The sequence below is a fragment of the Macaca thibetana genome, chromosome 9 (genome assembly GCF_024542745.1).
Source record: "Macaca thibetana thibetana isolate TM-01 chromosome 9, ASM2454274v1, whole genome shotgun sequence".
NCBI lineage: Eukaryota > Metazoa > Chordata > Mammalia > Primates > Cercopithecidae > Macaca > Macaca thibetana.
In genome coordinates, this window is record NC_065586.1 from 111,115,205 (window position 1) to 111,121,630 (window position 6,426).

General features: G+C 41.4%; 1 long non-coding RNA gene across 1 annotated transcript; it reads left to right on the forward strand.

The window, feature by feature from the left end:
- The first annotated feature begins 1,397 nt into the window (after nucleotides 1-1,397).
- On the forward strand, nucleotides 1,398-4,026 carry LOC126962330 (uncharacterized). The gene is made up of 3 exons (XR_007728652.1): nucleotides 1,398-2,187; nucleotides 2,857-2,952; nucleotides 3,908-4,026. It is a non-coding gene; the product is annotated as an uncharacterized LOC126962330 (long non-coding RNA).
- Nucleotides 4,027-6,426: the final 2,400 nt, after the last annotated feature.

A 6,426-nucleotide genomic window follows, 5' to 3' on the forward strand; every position in this document is an offset into this window, starting at 1 on the left:
TTTAACGTGATACACGGGGGTACAATACGTAGTCATAGGATGAAAATTCAGCTGAGTATCTAGAAGAATTCCCCAATCATGAATCTGTTAAGGCTGTCTGTAGCATGGCCTTTCCCTGGAGAGGCCATAGAAATTTCAAGCCTCACGATTTTAAAACTTTCTTGGGAACTGGGTATTAGATGATGTTAGAGAATTATTAATTTGGTCAGGTATGATAGCGGTATTGTAGTTCTATAAGAACAATTTTATTTTTTAGAGTTACATACTCTGAAATATAAGCATAGAATATGATGTAAGAGATTTACTTTAAAATACTACAGTAAGGGCAGAAAGGAGGGAGGAAGAAAAGGAAGGAAGGGAAGAAAGGGGAAAAGAAAGAGGCAAAGAAGGAAGAGAAGGTAAGAGAAAGAAGGAAGGAAGAAGGCTGGGCACTGTGGCTCATGCCTATAATCCCAGCATTTGGGAGGCCGAGTTGGGAGGATCACTTAATTAAGCCTAGGAGTTCAAGGCTGCAGTGAGCTGTGATTGCGCCACTGCACTCCAGCCTGGGTGACAGAGTGAAACCCTGTCTTTTAAAAAAAAATAAATTAAAAAGAAAGCAAAGGGTAAATGAAGTGTGGCAAGATGTTGGTAATGCTGAACCTGAAGGAAGTTAATATGTAAGTTCACTTTCCTCTTCAATCTTCTTTATGTTTGCCAACTTTCATAATAAAAAAATTTAAATTATATTTTCCTGATCAAAAGTAGCAATATTAGTCCCTGGGCTTCATGACTGAAAAGCCTCATTACCACATGGGCAGAGTTCTGGCCGACCAGGGACCACAGTGGTTCACCATCTTGCTCTGGTAATGTAGTCTGGGCTGAAGGGCCCTTTCTAAAGTTGTAGATAGAAATCCAGGAAACTTCTTAGAATTGCAGACCTCTCAGGGTACCTGCAGGAGGTGGGTCTTCTAAGGTGAAAAAGCAGAGGGCAGAGGTCGTGATTAGCAGCTGACCCCCCCTGCTTTTCTGTCCCTCACTGATGGAAAACACTGGACACTGAGCAGAGCTCTAGGTGTCTTTGGAATAGCAAAACACTAGTTTTCTTTCCTTTCTTTCTTTTTCTTTCTTTCTTTCTTTCTCTCTTTCCTTCTCTCTTTCTTTCTCTCTTTCTCTCTCTCTTTCCTTCCTTCCTTCCTTTCTTTCCTTTCTTCTTTCTTTCCTTTCTTTTTCTTTCTTTTCTTTTCTTTCTTTCTTTTTCTTTCTTTCTTTCTTTCTTTCTTTCTTTCTTTCTTTCTCTCTCTCTCTCTCTCTCTCTCTCTTTCTCTCTTTCTCTCTTTCTTTCTTTCTTTCTTTCTTTTCTTTCTTTCTTTCTTCAGAGCCTTGCTCTGTTGCCCAGGCTGGAGTGCAATGGCGCGATCTCGGCTTGCTTAACTCCGCCTCCCGGGTTCAAGCAACTCTCCTGCCTCTGCCTCTGGAGTAGCTGGGATTACAGGTGCCCACCACCACGCCCAGCTAATTTTCATATTTTTAGTGCAGATGAGGTTTCACTATGTTGGCCAGGCTGGTCTCGAACTCCTGGCCTCAAGTGATCTGCCTGCCTTGGCCTCCCAAAGTCCTGGGATTACAGGCATGAACCACAATGCCCAGCTGCAAAATCCTATTTTTCTTGAATGGAGCAATACTTTCCCCTTATTTATTGAGTTTGGGAAGCAAGAAGAGGGGTAATTCATTAAGTGAAAGCTTCCCAAATCCAGAAAACATCGATAAAGCTGAGGCTTTATTTTTTTAAGGAATACTTTTTTAAACTATCTTCTTTTGAGCCTCTTTAGGAAGACCTCGCGTCCTTGCCTTGAATGTTGAGAGTGGGAAATCCAGGGAGGTTTTGGAATGCATGCCTTATGTCTGCTTTTTTGTTTGTTAGAGAAATATAAATATTTTATCTAGATTTTGCTGATGGCAATCAAGCATGAACACAACCCACTGTTTGAGGAGCTGTTATTTCTGAATTTCTCCAGAGTGCATATCTAGGCCAGCAAATGGCAGTAAGAGTGAGGTGGATTTAGCTCAGTGAAAGGATGAACTCCGGAACCATCGGCGCTGACTGAAAGTGAAGCAACAGCTGCATTGTGGGAAAGCTGGCTGGAGTCTCTCTGATAAGCAGGCATTCTTTTTCTCCAGCCCTTCACTGTGTTGGTTCTGCCCACAGTAAGCCTCCTGGCCTCTAGGCTGTAACCCCACCATCCTCCTCTGCCTCGCCTCCAGAGTGATTGTTCTGAAGCACAGCTGGGTGTCATTCCCCTTCCTGAACTCCTAGTACCCACAGGGACTCCATCCCTTGTGCCTCACACCATGCCCCACACACAGACATTCCTAATGCAGATTTGATTGAATTCCTATAACTCAGTGCCTCCTACTCTTCTAGTTGCCTCTCTGCGTGCCTTTGTACATTTATTTATTTATTTATTTATTTATTTATTTATTTAATTTATTTATTTTTGAGCAGAGTCTTACTCTATCACCCAGGCTGGAGTGCAGTGGCACCATCTCAGCTCACTGCAACCTCTACCTCCCAGGACTCAAGCAATCCTCCCATCTCAGCCTCCTGAGTAGCTGGGACCACAGGCGCGTGCCACCATGCCCAGTTAATTTTTTGTAATTTTTGTAGAGATGGGGTTTCATCGTGTTGCCCAGGCTGGTCTTGAACTCCTGGACTCAGGCGATTCGCCCGCCTCAGTCTCCCAAAGTGCTGGGATTACAGGCCAGAATGCCCAGCCGCTAGCACTCACCTTAATCATACATTTACTTGTCTGTCTTTCCCACCAGACTGCGGGCTCTTTGAGAGTAAATGCTATGTTTTCACCTTTATTTCCCCAGTTTGTGGCACATTCTAGGCACTCGCCGTCATCAAATAAACCTCTGGAGCTGTGATATTACAAACGTGGAAAGATGATGTACACTCAACAAGTTTCAGTGAGTAAACAAAGGCTTTCATTCAGCACATATTTATTGACTGTCCTGACTCTGACCTGCCTTCCTGTCTATGGCTCAAGGAGAGCACAGTCCACAGAATCAGATACCTGGCTGCTCTGGAAGTTAGACTTAAGCCCACCCCTGGTCCTTGAATGGGGAAACATTTCCCTTCATTCCTGTGTTTTAGGGACGGAAAGATGAGTAATGCAGTGATACATGCTGGAAATGTTTATTCCACTACCCTAAGCTGCCTCTCAACTTGAACAATCCATGAAAGAAACAAGATGATATATAACTTATTCTGATTTGTGATGCCTTTGTTTATTTGTTTCCAGTTAAAAGAGGAGGTGGCATTGAATTGTTTGTTTGGTTTGGTTTCTTCTTCAATAAGAAGCATCTTAATATAACTAGTCTGGACATCTGTCCTATTTTCAAAAATTACAAGTTTCGATCATTGCTAAATTGTACAGATCCCAATCTGTCTGCTCTGCATACATTTGCATTTATAAAAGCAGAAGCAGACTAGCAGTCTTTCTAATGCAATCCCCTAAATGCATGAAGTATTAGATTGCTTCTCCCTATTGGTTCATGCATTGCTAAAGGCTTAAAAGGATCATTGATTTGAATTATTTAATGTGTACAGCAGGCTGAGCTTCCTTTCTTTTTTAAGAGAAGAACCTTCAGGGGCATTGCTTTAGTTTTTTAATGTTAAATCTCATTTTTCTTTGAAAATAAGAAGTTAAAGCTGTATTCACATCAGCTCCCAAAGTGCCAGATTTTCATTGTGTTTTTAAACCATCTAGGAAATGTTTGATTCTAATGAAACATTACTCCTGAAAATTGGGCTGAAATTGCTGGGCTGAAAATAACTTCACAATCATGTGAAGTTATAACAAAATTTTGTTGTTGTATTGTTATTTTTTCTTTTTCTTTTCTTTTTTTTGACCTGATATAGATGAAACAAAGAGACAAGGAGCAATCCAACATGTAATAAAAAAAGGCAGCCTGGATTGTTGTTGCTGTTTTTGAAATTTAAGCTGGTTTTCAGTTAAATTCAGTAAATGGTCCAGGACTGTAAATGTTGAACACTTTTTACTGTGTAATTTAAATTTTAGTCTTATTTATTTATTTATTTATTTGATGGTTTACATTTTCCCCATGGAAAGCAGCTATGTCATGTCGGCACGATTCATGCTGGTAACATCTGGGGGTATGAGCTTATTTTGGTTTGTGTTATGTTCAGAAAGCGGGATGCCAAAAATAAAGAGAGGTTTGTGATGTCTAGTGTGTCTTCCTTTAACAAATCAAAGGCTCTTATTTAATCCACTTAATGGGACACTGCAGAAATTTAAAAAATGAAAGTTCCATCCACAGAAGGCAGTCCTATGATGTAAAAAGTTTAGTGGGGGGATTAATAGAGTGATCATATAATTTATGAACTAAACGGAGACACTTTTTTTTTTTTTTTTTTTTTTTTTGAGATCGAGTCTCATTGTTGCCCAGGCCAGAGTACAGTGACGTGATCGCAGCTCACTGCAACCTCCGCCTCCTGGGTTCAAGCAATTCTCCTGCCTCAGCCTCCTGAGTAGCTGGGACTACAGGCGCCCGCCACCACGTCCAGCTAATTTTTGTATTTTTAGTAGAGATGGGGTTTTACCATGTTGGTCAGGCTTGTCTCAAACTCCTGACCTCAGGTGATCTGCCCACCTTGACCTCCCGAAGTACTGGGATCACAGGCATAAGCCACCATGCCTGGCCCAGAGACACTTCTGAGAATGAAGAGGAAGCATGAAAATAATTCATTGATCTACAACTGGGACCATCCAGGGCAAGCCAGATGCCATTACCACTATCTAGAAAGCTTGCCAAGGTCTCATTTACCTTGGTATATAGCAAATTCTTCTTTGAATTCTGGAAATTCTGGTAAGTCATTGAGGTAGCTCTGTACCAAGGAGCAATATGGCAGAATTCTAATATTTCAGACAGTACAACACTTTCCTGAATTTATAGCAGGTAAAGGGAGGCACAGACGACAAAACCATTGGGACTCAACAAAGGGCATAAACGTCTAATGATAAACCTGATGTAGCTGATGGTAAATTGTTATCAGCTAAAGATCTTTCATAATAAATAAACTTATCATTTGTAGGAGGGCACAGAAATCATAGAAAGCTGGGATTCGGGTTGCCTGTGGCTTTAATTCTGGAATCAGAAATATTGGTCAAGGATATCCGTCCATGAAATAAGTTTTCAATGTTATATGCCACAAGATGCAGCTGTCCTATTTTCACTTCCAGTAATTCCTTCTGAATTAATATACCTTAAAAATAGCTGCAGCTTCTCAAATCTGTGAGAATTGTATGTGCTGCTTGCTACACTTTCCTTTTTCCTGAAGGTCTCTTTGAGGTCTTTCAAGAACTCCGTTCAATTCAGCAACAATTAGGGGGTCTAAGGTATACAGACGCTGTGCAAGATGCTCCTGAGACACAAAGAGGAGGTCAAGCCCCTGCCCTCAGGCACCTCTCTATAATATAGGAGGAGAAAGAGAAGAAACGTTAATACAACGCTACATAGGTCGGTGCAATCCAAAGGGTACATAAGTTAAAGCCAGGTGGTAGGTGTCAGAAGATTTGTAACAGAATTTTCTGCATGTTTGAAATATCTTAGAATTTTTAAAAATTAAAAAGGGAGATACATATATGTACTTATGTATGTATATATGTGTGTACATATACGCACATATATACATATTTGTGTATATATTTGTATTATATATCTGTAAGACTTTAGAAGACTGAGAAATCACATCTGATTATGGGGATCTGTGATGGCTTTGTCTACCCTTTTCCGCAACACACCGTTCACTTTGTAACCCATCTTCCCTAAAAACTGTCTCATAAAGTCTTCTTTCCCTGCACCTGTGCAATGGTAAGCAGCAAAACACACATCTTTTGGGTCCCTATAACATTCCCTGTAGTCTACCCTTAACAGCCTTTGATGTGAAATTTACTTTTTCTGTCTTAACCTTGCCTGTCTCACGTACATGGAGTTTTGGCTCCTGGCTCCTAGTCTGCATCTTCGCCCCATCCCTTGCCAAAAGAATCTGGTTATGTGACCACTGCTCATCTTTTCCGCTGCCACAACTCCAGTCCAAGCCACAAACCTCTGTCGCCTGGACTCCTGTGGGGAGTTCCTTTCTCTCCCTGCATGAGTCGATTCGCCAGCCAAACAAATTAATAAAAAAGTAAGGAGCCACCTGGGCTAGCAAATTAGGAGTTGTTTAGACAGACATGAAAAAGAAAGCAAGGAAGAGAGAAAGTCACTATACAGAAGAGAGAGTCCCATGACAGCAGAGACAGTGAGCTGGTAAAGTGGCTGGCGATCTAACCCTTGAAAATACCTCCAGAGATGCCGGGCATGGTGGCTCACGCCTGTAATCCCAGCACTTTGGGAGGCCAAGGTGGGTGGATCACC